At 31.2% G+C, this 18,635-nt stretch overlaps 1 protein-coding gene across 6 annotated transcripts in view; it reads left to right on the top strand.

Annotated features, from left to right (window-relative positions):
• Positions 1-4,424: 4,424 nt before the first annotated feature.
• LOC126749160 (Ca(2+)/calmodulin-responsive adenylate cyclase) overlaps positions 4,425-18,635 on the top strand; it is a 163,055-nt gene continuing 148,844 nt past the window's right edge. For 5 of the 6 annotated variants that reach the window (XM_050458839.1, XM_050458840.1, XM_050458838.1 and 2 more), the window contains exon 1: positions 4,425-4,788. The gene's annotated coding sequence lies outside the window, so the exon portion shown is untranslated. The remainder of the gene's footprint in view (positions 4,789-18,635) is intronic. The other variant, XM_050458841.1, reaches the window with a different exon arrangement.

The raw sequence follows: 18,635 nt of genomic DNA, 5'->3' as shown, positions 1-18,635 counted from the left end.
CACAAATTTTTAAAAACATAAACTAAAAATGTACACATCACTTTTGTTTTTAAGAGTTTCAATGATGACAAAATACAATATGGTAAATTTCAAGATTTGCATGACATGTATGGTAGACAGAAAACTTACTAAAAAGGGTTATAAACCAAATTAAAAATCATTTTATATGACTCGAAAAATATCTTGTTTCAAAATTGTACCAAAATAATAAGATCCTGGATGTTTTCTAGAAATTTTCAGAAAATAGTGGAGTATTGTTGACAACAGATGTTTCATAAAATACACTAAGAAAGAAAGAAAATGTGCTATATTACGTAAGAATAATCTTGTGTATAAGCATCCTACAAGCTGAAAAAACAAAATAAAAATACAATTTCAAAAATTGACAAAATAATGAACAACAGAAGACAAAACTTTTTGAACATACTTGAATTAAAGATCACTAAATAAAACAATCAATTACTAAATAAAGGTAAACTTGTTGACAAAACTAGAGAAGAAAGAGGAAAAAAAAAACTTTCCAACATGTCCAAGGTTAAAACCTATCATTAAAAAAGTCATCCAGGTTATAATATGCCTTAGCCAATAAAAGCGTCTTTAATTCTCTTTTAAATTTCTTAACATCCGATATATGTCTAACACATAGAGGAACATGATTGTACATTTTTTTACTTATGTAAATTAATGAGTTTTTGGTAAGGGAATACGTAGGAATAGGTAGGGGAACATCATTTACACGACGAGTCAAATGGCCAGTGTCAGAGGGTAGTTTGGGAATTTTGTGAATAAGAGCAGCTGTTTCTAAGATAAAGAGTGAAAAAAGAGTTAGGATTTTTTCAGAAATGAAGGGGGGTTTGCAAGAATCTCTTAACTTAGCAGAACACAGGTATCTAACTGCTTTTTTTTGAATTAAAAAAATGTTAAGCAGCCTCTTATTGGTTAAACCCCAAAAAGGCAAGCCATACCGAATATGAGATTCAATAAGTGAAAAGTACACTGAACGTGCAACCACCCCTCCCAGCTCTTGTTTTGCCATTCTTACTGCAAAACATCCAGAAGATAATTTCCCAGCTAAATGTAAAAAAAGTTGTATGACTGGTGCTAACCATTTGTAAGCTATGATGATCTAAGACTAGATTTTTTAATGAAATTTGTGAGTTGGCACAACATTCCTAATAGTAATGGCCATTTCTTTTACTTATTCTATTTCATAAAGTACTTGTATTCTTATTGATCTTATAAAATGTCGCTTTGAAAATGTTGACAGTAAATATCTATTGCTGGTAAATTTACCTGAATGATCTTTTTACCAAGTCGTTGCAACACTTGCTTTGATAATATTTTTTTGAACATATCAAATGCAGAGGCATACCCGCATTTAACATAGGTATAGAGAGACATATTTTAATATATAGAGTAACATCAAAATAAATAAAAAATATTGGGCTTACAAAAGAAAAGGACTATCTAAATTCTTTAATAAGGTAAGCAACATACATTCGAATTTTATTTATTGTGAAAATCCTTCAAGGGAAGAGAAAGTAAATCTGTTTGTCCTTTTTCCTCAAAGTATTATTAATGCATCCTTCCTTATTGAGAGATGAGAAACAAAACTTAGGATCAAGCCCAAATTGAGAGACAAATGGGAAGTATTCAATTTTGTTTCAGAAGTTGCTGGCCAGACAAAATGCCCTATTCTTTGAACCTAAAAAGAAAATTTAAACAATATACCTTGAATACCTAGCCTTAGCAAAGTCTGAGGCCTACAATATATTGTATATCTAAGAAGAAACAATTTTTATCCAAAGTCTATACGGAATATAACATGAAACTGAACGTGAATGTCAAAACCCCTAAATAATATTTCATTTGATGAATTCAATAATTTCTTCATTCATATTGCATCAAAAATAATAAACGAGTTACCTGCCTCACAAATATAATCTCAAAACAATACCAACAAATTTTCCTTTTATCTTTCCGAATGACGATTTTAATTTTACACCAATAATAATTGTCGAACTAGGTAATATAATTAAGTCTTGAAAAAATAAAAATAGCACAGATTTTTATGGAATAAATGCGCAACTTAAACACATTATAAATATCATTTGCCTATAAGACTCAATTTTTCCTATTATTTTGAAAGTATATCTAGAGTTGTCCTGGTTTTTTAAATGGGTTCACGGAAAGACGTTACAGCCCAACCATTGTTTCCGTTTTTTTTTCAAAAATATCGGAGAAAGCATCAAAATCAGGAATTTATAATCAATTCGAGTCATATAATCTCTTTAGAAATAACCAATTAATTTGGCTTTAGAAATGCGAAATTAATAACAACGGCCATGGGTTGATCAGTTTATTGAACTAATAAATAAGGGTCTATACATTTTCAGCTTCCAACATTAAATTAATAGAATACTACCATAGAGGCAGATCTGAAGTAGTTGATACCAATAAAATTTTGTATCTTCAATCTAAATTTTGTACACTAATATTTGGTGTGTCTTAGGAGTCGGTGCTCAGCCCACTGCTAAGAAAAGAGCATTTATTTTCAACAGGTTTGTTACCCAGTTACAGGATAAAAATTGATGTAAAAAAAGAAAACATAGGCAATAAAAGTATGCTGAAGTACTTTAGCATATGTAAAGTAAAAAAAGAAATAATAAATAATGCTTATATAATAATAAAATATATAAAAATAAAAAAAATGCATAACGCCCTATGTACTAAAGCAGACAGATACCAGAAAGACGCTCCAAGACGCTCCAATCTAATTACTATACCTTCTGTAATGTCATAAATATAAACGGTCAAGAAAACTACATATCGCACCGTTCATGTAAATTATTATTATAATTATAATTTTATTCTGACACATATAAATAGAATAGTTCGATTTCCAAAAAATTAATTTTCGGTGAAAAAATTCGATACAGGGGGGATATACCCACAAAATGAAAAATCCCAAACTTTGGAGGTCGATATCTAGGCTTCTATAGGAACTATGGCGAAAATTCCAACGGTTTTGTTTTAGCTTTGTCCTTCCGATTCCAACGAGACCACCCGCAAGGTCGTAGCTCTCATATTAGCTGAGATATCGCACTTTTAGGGCCCGTTTTTGGGCTCAAAAACGACGTCGAAAAATTACTTTCTGAATTTTCAAAGTGCTCTCCTCTCCTTAGTTCTGCTTGGATCCTGTTATAACCCGGTGTCTTCGTGATGGGAGTAAGCCGCTGGTATAGTTAGTTCGATTTATAAATAATCAATTTTCGGTGAAAAAATTCGATACAGGGGGATATACCCAAAAAATGAAAAACCCCAAACTTTGGAGGTCGATATCTCGGCTTCTATAGAAACTATGGCGAAAATTCCAACGGTTTTGTTTTAGCTTTGTCCTTCTGATTCCAACGAGACCACCCGCAAGGTCATAGCTCTCCTATTAGCTGAGATCTCGCATTTTTAGGGCCCATTTTTGGACTCAAAATCGACGTCGAAAAATGACTTTTTCTGAATTTTCAAAGTGCTCTCCTCTCCTTAGTTCTGCTTGGATCCTGTTATAACGCGGTGTCTTCGTGATGGGAGTAAGTCGCTGGTTTAGTTAGTTCGATTTCTAAATAATCAATTTTCGGTGAAAAAATTCGATACAGGGGGTATACCCACAAAATGAAAAATCCCAAACTTTGGAGGTCGATATCTCGGCTTCTATAGAAACTATGGCAAAAATTCCAACGGTTTTGTTTTAGCTTTGTCCTTCTGATTCCAACGAGACCACCCGCAAGGTCATAGCTCTCCTATTAGCTGAGATCTCGCATTTTTATAATTTTAAATATAAGATAATTTTTTTTTGTTGCTTTGCTATAATTCTTGTTTTGTTAAATAAACATATCTTCTGTATAATTATTTGTTTTTAATACCTACCTAAACTTCGTACAGGCGTGGATTTGTACAGGAAATCTCCTAGTTCTATATAAGTTAATCATTTATTTAATGTTTACTTGGTAAGTATATGTTTTTATTTAAAAATCTAAGTCATAAATTTAAAAAAATCGTTTAATTTTTTAAAAGACCGCGCCGAAAAAAAGTAGATGCGCGCTCATCCCGGACCACCTTTATCAGTTGTTGCCATATCAATCATGTGGCTTCTTATTTAAGCCGGCTGAGACGACATCTATCCGTTCTTATGACAATCTAAGGCTTGAAATTACAGTTTCCTTTTAATGCGAAGCCTCTATCCAATTTAGTTGCAGTTTTAAACATCATTAGCGCCACATGTAGGAAAACAGAAATTATTGTTTTGCTTTGTATTCATCTGGCGCGCATGTCAAAAATACAACTCAGTAGAGTCAGTATCTATCCTTGTTGTACTCGAAGGTTGAATGTCCGGAAAGAAAAAGAGCGCTCGGTCGCACTAAGACCCACAGTTCATGTTCACATTTTGTTTTTGTCGGAAATCGGAAAGTTCAGCGGGTGCTTAAGCTCGGGCAGCAGTTTTCTCGCAGCAAAATGAGACTATCGTGTTTTTAATGATAGAAGATCAACGCGATATATAAATTCAAGTTTCTTCAGTTTTGTGAATAAAAACAGACGGTATTTTGGTGCCTTCTTAATTAACATTATCAGGAATAACTTTGAGATATAGCAGGCAACCTAAAAGTGATTGTTCCTATTACATTTTTTAACTTTATTGTGCGACCCACCCCCGATAATAAGAATACTCCTTGACCAGTGATTCGTGTTGCAATTTGTGAATCCCTTTAAGACTTTTATAGTAAACATGTAATACAGGTAAGTAAACTTCTTAAGGGAGAAAGAAGATGATATCATTGTCATAAAAACCCTGAAAGACATAATAAACCTACAGTATATGCTTAACATAGCGTTAAAACATTTCTCTTTATTGTTAATACATACCGCGAGAAGACACTAAATTTAACAAAAATGTATGAAATGGGTTCTTCATCCTAATTATTGGTTTGCAGGAATCATTTCTTTCAATCCCAACGTTTATATCAGATTTTTTACCAGTCAAAAGTAGTGTTTTTGCCTTCTCTTGTTTAATTCTCAAGTGACCAATTTACATAAAAAGCAAGGTAAAGACACTGTTTATGACTGACCATGCCTTGAGTAATACTTTATTAATAACCATAGCCACACACATGAATAGTATATGGCTAGGGCATTTAAACTTTATTGTATAAACAAAACAAGAGGATATTCCATCAAGACAATAGATTTATTACATTATACTTTATAGGTGTGTATTAAATCTTTAGCACTAGATAAAACTACTTGTTACATTTTTATTCAGTAATGATGAGTACAGGAAAATGTTCAATAAATTGTGAAAATTATTTCCTTGTTTGAGCTTCGAACAAGCATAAAACATCCCCTAAGTATAATAGACTGTCATGTACACAGTTATACTAAAGTTGCAAGATTCATCAAATTTGCTCTAGCTACTTTAAATCCCTAGGGGATAAACCCTTAGACATTTTAAGGGCCCTTCAAATATGAAAAATCACTTGAATGTCATGAACTTAAGAATGTCAAGTGTACAGCAGTAATGTAAGAGGTTAGTATAATAAAGGAATAATTTAATTTGTTTTTTTTTGTATTATTTATATCAAATTTGTATTTTAAATGAAGGTTAGTTCCAGTAAGGTGAAAATCAATAAATTTAAATAAATTGGTGTTTGTGCAAACCCCATAAATTTTATGCATTTTATGTTCTCTGTATACAACCAGGAGCATGTTTGTTGAAATTGCTATGCCAGTACTGATTTAATAAGTTATCTGTATTCAATGGCTTTTCCGAAGGAGCTTTTTAGGTTTTGTTTGAGGATTGTTTGCAAGGGCTGAGAAGTTTCAAGTTTGTTGGTTTAGAATTCAGGTAGGAAGTCATGAAAAGATTAAGAAAAAATTGTTCTTTACAAAAAAAAAAACATGGAAATGTAAATTTATATTGATATGGTTTAGATTCCATAAATCCGAAGAGTCCAAGTGGCTTTTCCATTTGCACAATGGCCTGTTTAGCATACTCAACAAGATTGTGGGTGTATAATGAATTGGATAAGTAACTAAAATACATTTGATTCAGAATGGTGAATATAGGAACCAGGGATAATGACTTTATTGTTTATGGGTTCAAGTATTGGTGAATAGCATAACTATTTAACATATCGTTTAATTTTTCCATACTTTATTTTACAAATTGTTCCAAGAAAAAGTGGAACTGTAGGGGTGCATTAAATTTTCATAATTGGTCTTTTATACAGGGTGTCCCACAATGAAAGTCACAGACTATAACTTTTTTATTTTTAAATATAATTTTTTTTAAGAAAATGTATTTTTAATAGTTATTGGATTACTACCCAAAATTACTTAAAAAAACAACCCCTGACAAATTCATCCTGTAAAAACCACACCAACTTTTTTCTTCAAATGGCACCACCATTATTTCTTCTAATGTTTGGAATGCTTGTAAAATTGTTAATTCAATTTCATAAAAAAAAATCATGTGTTAACATCAATGTAAGGAATTTTTTAATTTTAAAATTAAAATATTTCTGTTGCAAAAATTAACATAGCAAGTTTCTCTTTAAATTCAATTTATTTATTATGCAATATTTTAACATCATATTAATTTATTTTACAAAATTTAAATCTATTATTTAGCTCAATCAGCTTCCATGCAAGCTTCATATTACAGAAAGACTTCTCTTTTGCAAGCAGGCAGTAATCATGGGAGCAGTATTTATTTTTAAGCTCTTCAAAATTATTGGATAGTTGTTGATATACAATATCCTTTAAATAACCGCAGACAAAAAAACCCATTGGGGTCATATCTATCATATAAATTTATCTACCATCATTGGTTAGTTGCATGCCTGAAGCCTTGGATTTAATTAATGCTCACTAACAGAGGATCTCTGATTGGGCTGACAAAAGCTCACTTTTTATTAATTCTGGTAAAACACAGGCAATCCTGTTCAAGAAATAAAAAGACCTTGAATAATGGAGCACCAAGTAAATTAAATATTAATGGTGTTGAATTGGACTGGGTAGATCAAGTCAAAAACCTGGGCCTTTGTATGGATAATTGAATGTTATTTAATGCGCATGTAAATAAGATTTGTCAACAGTCATATTAAAAATTAAAGTCATTATATGAATTTAAGGATTTTGTGCCTGCTAGTACAAAAAAAATCCTTACAGAGAGTTTAGTGCTTCGTATTGCTGGATATTAAGGACCATACACAGTCCTTTTTTAACTGCACAAAATAAATATAAAATCCAGAAAATTCAAAATTCCTGTGTAAAATTTCTAGAAATTTGCCTTGGAGGGTTCATGTGAGTGAGCATGTAAAGCAGGTCTATAGTCTTAATATGGCCCAAAGAAGATTTTTGGGTATAAGCTGCACTGTACATAAATTATTTAATTTTCATGAACCAGAATATCTGTCAGAATTCCTTATTCAAAGGGGAGATACACGTAATGTAAATATTTACTGTGGTGGTTATTATGAGGAAATCTATCTATTGTCTATATAATATATTGTAATAATTTGGGCATTATGGGGCGGAGCGCCATCTTGTTGCCAAATCATTAAATGGCGCTATAAAATAGGCATGTCTTCTAATAGTTCCCACAATGAATTTTGAAGAAAATTTAAATACCGCTCTGAATTTAATGTACCTTTATAAAAGTACGGTCCAATAAAATGTTTATTATTAATTATACCATTAATTATACCAGACCAGACCAGCCAGAGATTTGTGCCAAAACTTCGGGATTGTCATGAATTAAAACCTGAAGAGGTGCAATAAACTTTTGTTGGTAATCAGTAGGGTGGAGTCCTTGTACTAGGTGGATTTTAAAAGGGCGATGTATGTGTTATTGAAGAATTCGCTGAATGATACTTCTTGCAATATTACATTCTCTTGTGATAATATGAATGGAGACATGTGGATTTACTGGAAACTATGGAACTAAAATATGTATGACCTATACAAAAAGGCAACAAAACAGAATTTAATAAATGTTTGTATTTGGCCATAAAAATTTTTTATAGCATCTAAAAATACTGTACTACCTAAATATTTTATAATCAAAAGCAAGTTATAGTGTTTGGAGTATTATTGAGAAATACTCATGTTCTTTTTAACTTGTCTGAATCACTTAAATAAAATACTAATAACTTGGATTGCTAAGATTTTCAACAATAGCACCAGTGAACTATAATAAGAAAATCAATAAAAGATATTCTGTGCCTCACGTTGATGTTAACATATGATTTTTTTTTTATAAAATAGAATTAATAATTTTACAAGCATTCCAAACATTAGAAGAAATGGTGGTACCATTTGAAAAAAAAAGTTGGGGTGGTTTTTAGGGGATAAATTTGTCAGAGGTTTTTTTAAGTAATTTTTGGTAGTAGTCCTATAATTATTAAAAATAACATTTTATATTTAAAAATAAAAAAGTTATAGCCTGTGACGTTGATTGTGGGACACCCTGTGTATATCCACTGTAACACTTTCAAATAACAAACATATTAAAAATACAAAATTGGATTTTAAATGATGTGAGAACTACTATAATATTATAAATATTTACTTCTGTAACCTATAATGCATCTAATGTAATCAATTTATGGCTAATAAGAGATTGCTGATAGGCAAAACCAGTACCTATCATTTAGATTATTTAAGCACACCATGCATCTGTAATTTATGTACTCATTTATAACTAACTACCTTATTATCAGATAACATGTTTTATGCATTTAATCGACATGGTTTTAAAATGATTATCATTCAAATATTGGCACCATAGTTAGTAGTTTGGATTACAGTTATTTATTAATTAGTTTTCAACATGAGCTATCAAAAAGATATCTATCTGAAAGGTATGAAAACTCTTTTTATTAAATGACTTAAGAGTAAGTATGGCCAGCAGCAGTTCAGGTTAAGAGACGTTTCTTTTAATAGCTGCAACATGAACTAAGAAAATTAACTTTGTTATGTATGACATTTCAGGTCTGGATATTGTCCCTTCAAGATGTGTTTTTTCTCATTCTGCATCTAATTCTTAGATAGTTATTTTTGTTTATTAAATTATGATATTATCTGACCAGTTTCTTTCAGTTCCGGCATGCAATGCAGGGGAATTATTCTAGCAGGAGGAAATTATTCCAGTCTATCTGGAATTTAAAATTTTAGTTCATATACCTTAAGTAAAGAGCCTTTTTTTGTTTTGCAAGATGCAAATATTAACCTAAACACTTTATTACCAGATGTAGATGTAAGTATTCGATTAGTAGTGGTAAGTATGAAAGGGTATGGTCCAGTAAATACTCATCTAGGTGCTATATGAAAAAACAAAAAAAAGTTTAATTCGAGAGTGAACTTACATATGTTGAAGATTTATAAAGAAGAATAATAAACGAAGAATAACTATATATAAATATAGAATAACTAAGAAGAATAACTTTTTTTTTTAAATATTTACCATACAAAAAAATTACATACAAAATTACACATGAATTAACTATTAAGGTGAATAAAAGCCAATATATCACACTCTTGCGCAAGGTGCAAGTTCTGTTCTACCTACATGGCAAAACTGAAACTTAAATAAAAACTCTTATCTAACTTTATTAAACTGTTCTAACAGAACATGGTAATACATTGTTAAAACTAATTCGTAGGCATAAGTAAATGTTCTAAAGGGAACTACACAAAGTCTCAAAAGTATTTATTACACAGTAGGTTACATGTGTTTCGCTCATATTAAGAGCTTCACCACACACATAGTGTGTGTGTATACTGTGACTGTAAAGCATGTACTGTTTGTAGTCGATTTTTAAGGTCTGATGACGCTCTTAATATGAGCGAAACATGTGTAACCTACTGTTAGCATTAATAAATACTTTTGAGACCCAGACTTTGTGTAGTTCCCTTTAGATTATTGAATCAAGGTCTCTTTGAGAAAATGGACGACTTCTTTCATTAAGTAAATGTATTGGTAAAATGAGTCTTTGTTTACATATATTTCAGGAAAAATATAAACTCATAGGAACAAGGTAAGGATAAACGAAAAAAGAAGCAAGGGAGTAGAGGAAACTATAATTTTAATTATTTATTAAAATAAAAAGAAATGCTTGAAGCCAATATGTTATTGAAGTAAATATTGCTTTAAAAGGTACATATTGAATTCCATATATCATGAGATAAGGCATTATTAAGGTGATAAAAATTATAGGAAAAAGATTTCTTGAAAAATTTGTTCATATGTTTGGGGATCATTTAGGGAATTTCTGTATGAAAATTAACTTTGTTGTATGAGTAAAGAGGAGTCTGAAATAGTAAACTGACATGCCATTCTCGTCTATTAAAAATATTAAGCCGTTCAAGATCTTTGAGCATGTGTAATACATACAAACAAAATAAATTTCCAGTTAAGTTAAAGCATGCAGTTATAACACAATTCAGTTGCTAAAATATTCAAAAATGTGCTTCAGAACAATATTTAAATTACTTTAAAGACAGGTTCCATTCAGATTTCAGAACAACATGGTTTTTTACCATAGAAGTCCACTGTAAAATTTGTGTGTTTTTACGAGTTTTGCAGCAGAGGCCATAAATAGTAAAACTCAACTGGATGTCTGGATTTTTACTGACTGCATGAAAGCTTTTGATAAAGTTGATCATTTTTCACTTATTGAAAAACTAGGCAAATTTGGTCTTGTTTCCTGAACATAAGGATGTTTCTGAGATCATACTTTTCTGACAGTTTAAATCAAGTTAAGGTGGGGAACAAGTTTATCTAAGCCATTTACATTAACCTCAGGGATTTCACAAGGTAGCAACTTGGGCCCTCTTCTGTCTACTATATTTAATAATGATTACTGTGTGAAATTTTCAACAAGCCTGCTATTTGCAGATGATATTAACGTTTTTTCTGAAATCTCAAATCTTCAGGACTCGGAGATGCTGTCAATGGTTCAATGATATGTTTCTAAACATTACTCAAAAAACACAATACATAGAGAACCAATACAAAATTTGTAACTGTATTATTGGAAGAAAAAACACTTGCTTTTGATTTTGCAGTACTGTTTCAGCAAAATTTGAAATTCAATGAACATCATTGGAAAGGCATACAGAACTCTTGGCTTCTTAAGACCTTACTTGGAGTATACTTCTATTTATTATAGGGGCATCACAAACGGAATTTAACGTTGATCTGGTTAAAAAGGTTCAAAAACGATTCTGCCTTTATGTCATAAAGCTTGGTAGGTATATGGTTTTCTATAATGCTACGTTAACCTGTTTTAAATTAAGCAACTGGGTAACTAATAAGACTGATTGTTCACCTATAAATAAGATGTTTGAGAAGAATGTAACCATGTGATAAGTAACCAAGTGTGATATAGACTTTTTATATTCTGTTCTAAAACAAATAAAGGATGCATTTAAAACAGATTCCAAGTCTGCAAAAGCTTAAAATTTTATTTAGATGTTTTATATAGTCTAGGTTTACTTTTTTTATGTAGATATTAGGAATTAGTTTTTATCAGTAGTAAGCCCTCTTTCAATGTAATAGCGATTTTTTTTTGTGTAAAGGAGGATAAATTTATAAATAAATAAAAAAATATTCATTTAATTTCCAGGTTTCAAGCTGCTGCTGTGCACCTTGCTTATAAGCATCATTGTATGTATGGTTTTAATAGGGAAGGAAAGTGGATACTATTCTCACAAATTTATAGCCTTATCAATTGTTCAAGTAATATCTGGACTATTGTAATGATCTGGGAACTGATTTTGTTGAAGAGAAAATCAGGGTGGAAACACTCCATTGGCCCACCTTGAATAGATTCGACGTTTTTTGCTTAATGTAAAATCCCCAAAATTGCAGCTTGACTCGAGAATGGACTAGACCATATAATCGATTGATGTCATATAGGTATTACTATTGAGGTCCAGAAAGTTCAATCAGTTCAAGTTTTCTTTTTGATTCACTGAAATTCCGTATGATTCTTTTAGTCAAGTCACTACTTCGTTATGGTTCTACAATCTAGTTATCTTTCTGCCAGGTACCAGGGTTATATTATATTTCAAATTCCTTAGCAAAATCTTGATTGGATAAACGTTTTTTGAATTATGCAAGTACCCTTTAAAGGAACTACAGGCCTGAAATTTATTGCTGAAATAGAAATACTAGAAGTAATGTAGTTCATGCTATTCAATACCACTACACTAAATAAATATTTGTATAATAGTACATAGTCCTAAATCTCGTCTCTGCTTGGTAGATAGTGTAGCACTTGATGAAATAATTCTTTGTCTATAGATCACTGTAATAAAACACTAAACATGTTTCCTGACTATTAAGGTACTTTAATAATAATAATAATAATAGTAAATGTGTTTATTAGGACAAAATATGCATTTTCACAAATTTGCTTAAGATGATGTATCTAAAATTAAAGAAAAAAATTTAATTGTCCTAAAAGGCTCTTCAGCCGCCCTATAACAAAAGAGTTAAGGGTACTGCTTAAACCGGAAACTAAGTATTAAACTAATATTTAGCCTGTAAGCTCTTACTTTCTAACCAAACTTAACTTAAATTTTATAATTCTCAAAAAATTTTAAGTGCCTAGAATTCCAGAATACAACAAATCATTCCAATAGGAAAATATATAAGTATACTGATTGATATTACAATTTATAACTAATTACAAATCCTCAAAATTGGGCAACAGTACATATGCCATTTAAATTTTTTATAATTAAGGTAAAATAATTAGGAAAAGAAAGAAAGAAAAAAAAACTAAACTGAAAGTTAAGAAGTAAAACAAATATGTGAAAAGTGACATGAGAGTAAGGACTATATCAACGGCCAATATCATTTGAAATAATATATATCGCTATAAGCAAAGAAGTGATTACCTACCAACTTTAGCTAGTCGCCCATTTGTTCACGGATTAAAAGTTTTTTGAAGTCTTTTAAAAGTAACCAAGTAACGCTTGCGCTAATAAATGTATAGCTTTGGCAGCAGTATGGGAAAAAGATCTTTTAAAGATTTCTTTACGATGCCTAGGAATAGAAACTCTATGATTATAGAGGACGACCGCGCACATCTACCCTAAATTCAAGCTTCTTAAATAAATAATCAGGTGTTTTAGTTTTAAGAATTTTAAAACAAAAAACATTTGTGTGCAGCTTTCTACGATTGTACATATTTAGCCACTTTGCGTAAAAAAGGTGTAATATGTTGATGCCTACGGATTCCATAAATTAGGCGTAAACATGAATTTTGAGCTTTTTGAATACGTCTTGCTTCAAAATTATCAAGACAACGTCATGTGGCTTAGCACTAGAGAATCGCATAACAACATTTTTATGTCCTTTTGCAGAAGATGACGACTAGAGTAAATAAGGGGAAGCGTTAAACAGGATTTTTTAACTTTTGAGTGTTGTGATTACGGAACCGCAAATCACTGTCAATGTCCAAACCTAAACTTTTCGCATGGGTCACACAAGGAATAACAACATTTTCGATTTGGAGATTTAAGCGTTCTTGGACGGCTTTTCTTGAGACATTATTACCAAATAAGATAAATTTCGACTTTAAAGGGTTAATTTTTAGTTGGTGTTTGGCGGAAGTTAATGCAATACTCTTTAGGTCAAGATTTATGCGCTCAATAACAACATCTAGTTCATTTGGAAAAAATGAATAATATAATTGAGCGTCATCCACATAAGTTGGATGTATAGATCGTATAGAGCAGTTGTCCCAATATACTTCCCTTAAGCACAAATCCAATACTAATTTATAACTAAATAAGTCCACAAACTTTCTTGCCTCTGCAAAAAAAAAACTCTCTTTTGATCCTTACGATGTTATTATCACATAATTTTATCGATTAAGTACGACATCGCGACCTCATATGCGAAATCGGTTCAAGTTGAATAACCGATAACTACAGTGCACTTTCCTTATATTAATCCGACATGCCGCATTGGTTTATATAATTTAGAACGGGTGCGCTATGTTTATATTTCCTTTCGTTATATACAAGGCACGTTTATTTTTACGTCCGACTTCCCGGAATGCCTGCTTTATAATTGATAATTGACTTCTACACTCACAATTTGTAAGAACAGTTGAAATATGTAGTGGCACTTTCTATATGAACTCCAGATAAGCCGGTAACTAGATTTATATTTTTGACGTTGCTTATGCTCTTCTACGATTTGGAACCATTAGCCCTAATCTTGTAAATATTTATTATATAAACGAATTTAGATTAAAGGAGCCCCATATAGTGTCTGTTTTATTGCATGTCCCTATTAACTTTTTCTTGCAGGCTGATACATTATGTTTATACATGGATCAACTTGATAAAGTAAGCCGATGTCATTAAAAACGTTACCTTGCTCACCCACTTAGTAGGCAGCGTTATAGGTTAAACTTATTTTTATTCAGTTCATGTGATAACGAAAATAATCCGCGGCATGCAAAGTAATGAAGTTTGCTAAAATTGGGTCATATACGTACTAATTTACGAGTCAATTTGTTATTTTAAAATACAACGCATGCTGTCATTTCATCTACAGCCAATTAAGAGATTAATGTTCAGACTATAAAGGTAGTTCAGGTAGTCTAAAGGCAAATAATTAAAGCATCATTATAGGCTTCATCTAACCTAGTGCCATGTGGTTCCAGGTAGAAGTTAATAGACATTCTTGAGGTCACTAATACCAAAAATGTTTGTATATGACTACTACAAACAGTACCAGATGCTACCATAATATCCCTCAGTGGTTACCTAAGGTACTCATCTGACTTCGATCCATGGACCATTTTTATTGATGGTGTATACGAAAATCTGCTTACCAACATGGCTTTTTGAATTAATTTTAAAGATCCAGTCAAATTTTAAGTAAATACAAGAGATTTTTAATCAGCGGAATAGGATACATAGGATTTAAAAACCCTTTTGATGCAAAAGTCACCTATAGTTTTGTAGTTTCCCTTTCTGGAAGTGCCTTAAGATGGCCTTCCGATTTGCATCTTATCCATTTTTATGAATTTATAAATGGTATATATGAAAATCGGCTTACCACCATGTCTTTCTGAATTAATTTTAAAGCTCCAGTCAAATATTAAATAAATAGAAGAGATTTCTAATCAGAGAAATACTATACATAGTATAGGTAGTCAACTTAAAGAATCATCATAGGCTTTATCTATCTAGTACTATGTGGCTCTAGGTTATAGTGTTAAAGATTCTAGTTATACATATACTTGATGTCATTAATACAAAAATTGTTTAACTCATTTGTATTTGAGCTTAACCCAAATGTTACAGAACATAAGATAGTTGCCCTGCATCATGGGATTTTGAATGGTAGGTCCAATCCCTTCAATCTACTTTTTATGTGAAAAATATAGTTCCAGGATATGAAAACCCTTTTGATACAAAGCAGTAGATGGAATAACCGGATGGATAATGTTGTTTCCCTCTGGAAGTTCCCTAATGATTTCCATCTTGCCCATTTTTAATAATGCTATGCATATTTCCTTCATTATATCGTAACTATTTTATTCTATGCTGATTATACCAAGATCTTCTTAACAACATGTTAGTCTGAATCAGTTATAAAGCACCAGTCATATTTATCAATATTGATTTTATTATTTATAGTAATATAATATTAAACATTTAAAATGGCAAATATATATTTCATACCTCTCTTCCTATACTCAGTGAGGTTCAAGATATTTTTTTAATTAATGAAGCTTGAAAGCCTGTTAAATCCCAACTAAGAATGATAAAATTTTATGGTCTAGTCTAGTTATTAATGAAACTATGACCTGTAAGTGCCTGAATCAGGGTGGATTAATCTGGATAAATCTAATATTTTAAGAAGCAGAAGAACACATTCCTGTGTTAAAGTAATCGGAATTTCCTTTTTTTTGTGGAAAAGAATCTGTGCATCCAGTTAAAAATCAACAATGTTTATTACTTTCTTTTCGACGGAAAGCACATGCCAGTCACCTCGAAAATAACATTCAGGTGATGTTTGATGCCTAATCTAAAAATACTCTTTGTCGATTTGTGATTATATTATATAAAGCTTTTGACTTCGGTAATTTCACAGTTTCGGTAAATAAAAGCTAATAACAATTTGCATGCCATCAGGTGCCAAGCTGTTGTTATCCATTGGGATATAATAGAAGGGCCTCTTTTTTGTTTTTCTTTCAAAATCGATCAAACGGCTATAAAGTATTAGGAACTTTATTCAATGTAATACAGTAGTGCTTGGGATGCTTATCTGGAAAGAACTGATAGACAATCAGTATTTTATTGCACTCTATCCAATATTTTTGGTTCAGCATTTTTTCCTTAGCACTTAAAGTATACGTTGGGAATGCTAGACATCACACAAAGGTTCTCGAAGAAAATAATTCCATAATGCTAATGTGGTTATTGTAGTCTTCCGAGACCAAGGAATCTGCTCTCCTTTAAGCATTGGATGGTGTTCATTCGAAATGAATGTTTCAAGAGCAATTGTTGATAAAATGTGCATTAATTAATTTACACGAGCAGAATATTAAAACATGAAATACAAAAGTATTGAACTGAGGAAACCAAGGGTGATGGAACAAAGTAATAAAAATTCCAATTAACCAGACAAAGAAATTGGTGAATGTCATACATGTATAGGAATTTAAAAAAAGAAGAGAAAAAGTTATACTCAATATACTTAAGTAAGGTTGCAGAAAAATACCTAGGCGCCTAATAAGTCAACAGTAAAAAAAGAACCCATATTTTATTTGATTATCCTTTTTCTTATGTCAAAAAAATATATTTTTTTAGCTAAAACTAATATAATTTTCACGCGTGTTGGGCGCCAAAAAGTCAACACTGTTATTAACTATTGGACATATTAAAACCTTTGATATTCATTAGGGTCCCAATGCTAAAGGAAGAAATAGACTGTATACTGTGACAATATCTTATTTGTAAGGGTGATGTATTGTTAACAAAAATTTTAACACAATAAAATCCCTTTGGGATGAGTACGTTTTCTTAATTTCCTTCTACAAATTCTAATTTTTTTAAAAAAATGAAAAGCAATTAAGTTTCCTTTCATTATAAGGTAAGATGCTATTTTGTGGTTTCGTTCTTTCATTTCATAGACAGTTCGATCTTGATCCCTTTTTTTTACAATAATAACTGAACAAAAAAATAATTCCTCTAGAATCAGCTATAGAGAACATATTGAATAAAAGGCCTGAACTGAATGAAAAAAAATCTTAAAAATATCCCTTACTTAATATATATAAATAAAGTATTGGTAATTGAGTGATTACCCACGCCTGACACTAATCCGCTGAGGACAGAAAAAAAAAATGAGAAAGAATAATCATTTACTAGGTACATCAGAAACACTGATGCCAAGTGTTCGTGACAAGTCCTATCTGACGCAAAACATTCTATAAATAATATTCATTGGGAGGAAAGAGAACTAATGTATGGAACTGAATATAATATTTCACTCACTGCCAGACTGGAATTTTAAAAGCCCAAGGTTTTTTTCCCCCGGGTCAGTTATTAGAGGAGCGGTTTTTAAAGACGTTTTCCTTCTTATGAGTGAAATGTTTATGCTTCCAAACTCGTTGTGTCAAATATTTAAAAATAGACCAGAATTATGGTTCTCGATGCATAAAGCAATAAAGATTAATAAATTCATCATGCTGCTGCCATTCTCTTATATATACTCTCGTTAATCCAACTAATTTCGCTGTAAGCAAGCTGGTCAAGGGAAAATTTATAGTGGCAATAAAAAATCGAATTTCCGCTGAATAATTATTGAACATATTCGTGATATTTGAAAATGTTGAGCGAGAAAACAATGAATAATTAACATTGTAAGTATAATAGTATTTATGTAATTGTTTTTTGGTAATAAGTGAGTTGCCTCTTTACTCACTTATCCCTCCTTCTGATAGAAGCTGAAAATTCGAATAAAAACTCAAGTAAAAATTGTTTCATTCCAGCAGGTATAAATTCGATATTAAACTCAAGGGTAAGTTAGTAATTTAAACCATTTTAATAAAAAAGTCAACGTGAATTCAGTAAATAAGAGTTTGGTCATTTTTAAATATTCATTACTCCAAATAATCATTGCGAACAGACATGACCTCAACAAGATTCTAGGGTCAAAAGCTTTCTCGGATTTTAGTTTTAAAAATTAAACTCCCGGTAGACTCACTCAAAAAATAAAGCAACAAATTGCATCTAAAAGTTTCATAGCAAAGAAAGCTTTTAAGGGTAAATGGCCGCGCTGAATCCGCTAAAAACTGGTTTAGACTCATTTAATGTCTTCAATCTTGGGATTATATTTAAGGTGTTAGTAACAAATACAGGTGTGGAAAACTTTCATCTGAAAGTGCCACAAGAATAAATAAATTTCGGCAATATATTTATTGCGCATGCCACCTTATCAAAACTAAGCCGCCCAGGGGTGCGATTCTGTGTTATGTAGAATTCTCTTTCTAGTGTGTTATTTTTTTTAAATTTAAGGACTCCACTACAGAAACACAGTTCTACAT

Source organism: Anthonomus grandis, chromosome 22, assembly GCF_022605725.1.
Source record: "Anthonomus grandis grandis chromosome 22, icAntGran1.3, whole genome shotgun sequence".
Lineage (NCBI taxonomy): Eukaryota > Metazoa > Arthropoda > Insecta > Coleoptera > Curculionidae > Anthonomus > Anthonomus grandis.
The sequence above is the reverse complement of the archived record's forward strand: the minus strand, read 5'-3'. Positions and strand labels throughout refer to the sequence as shown.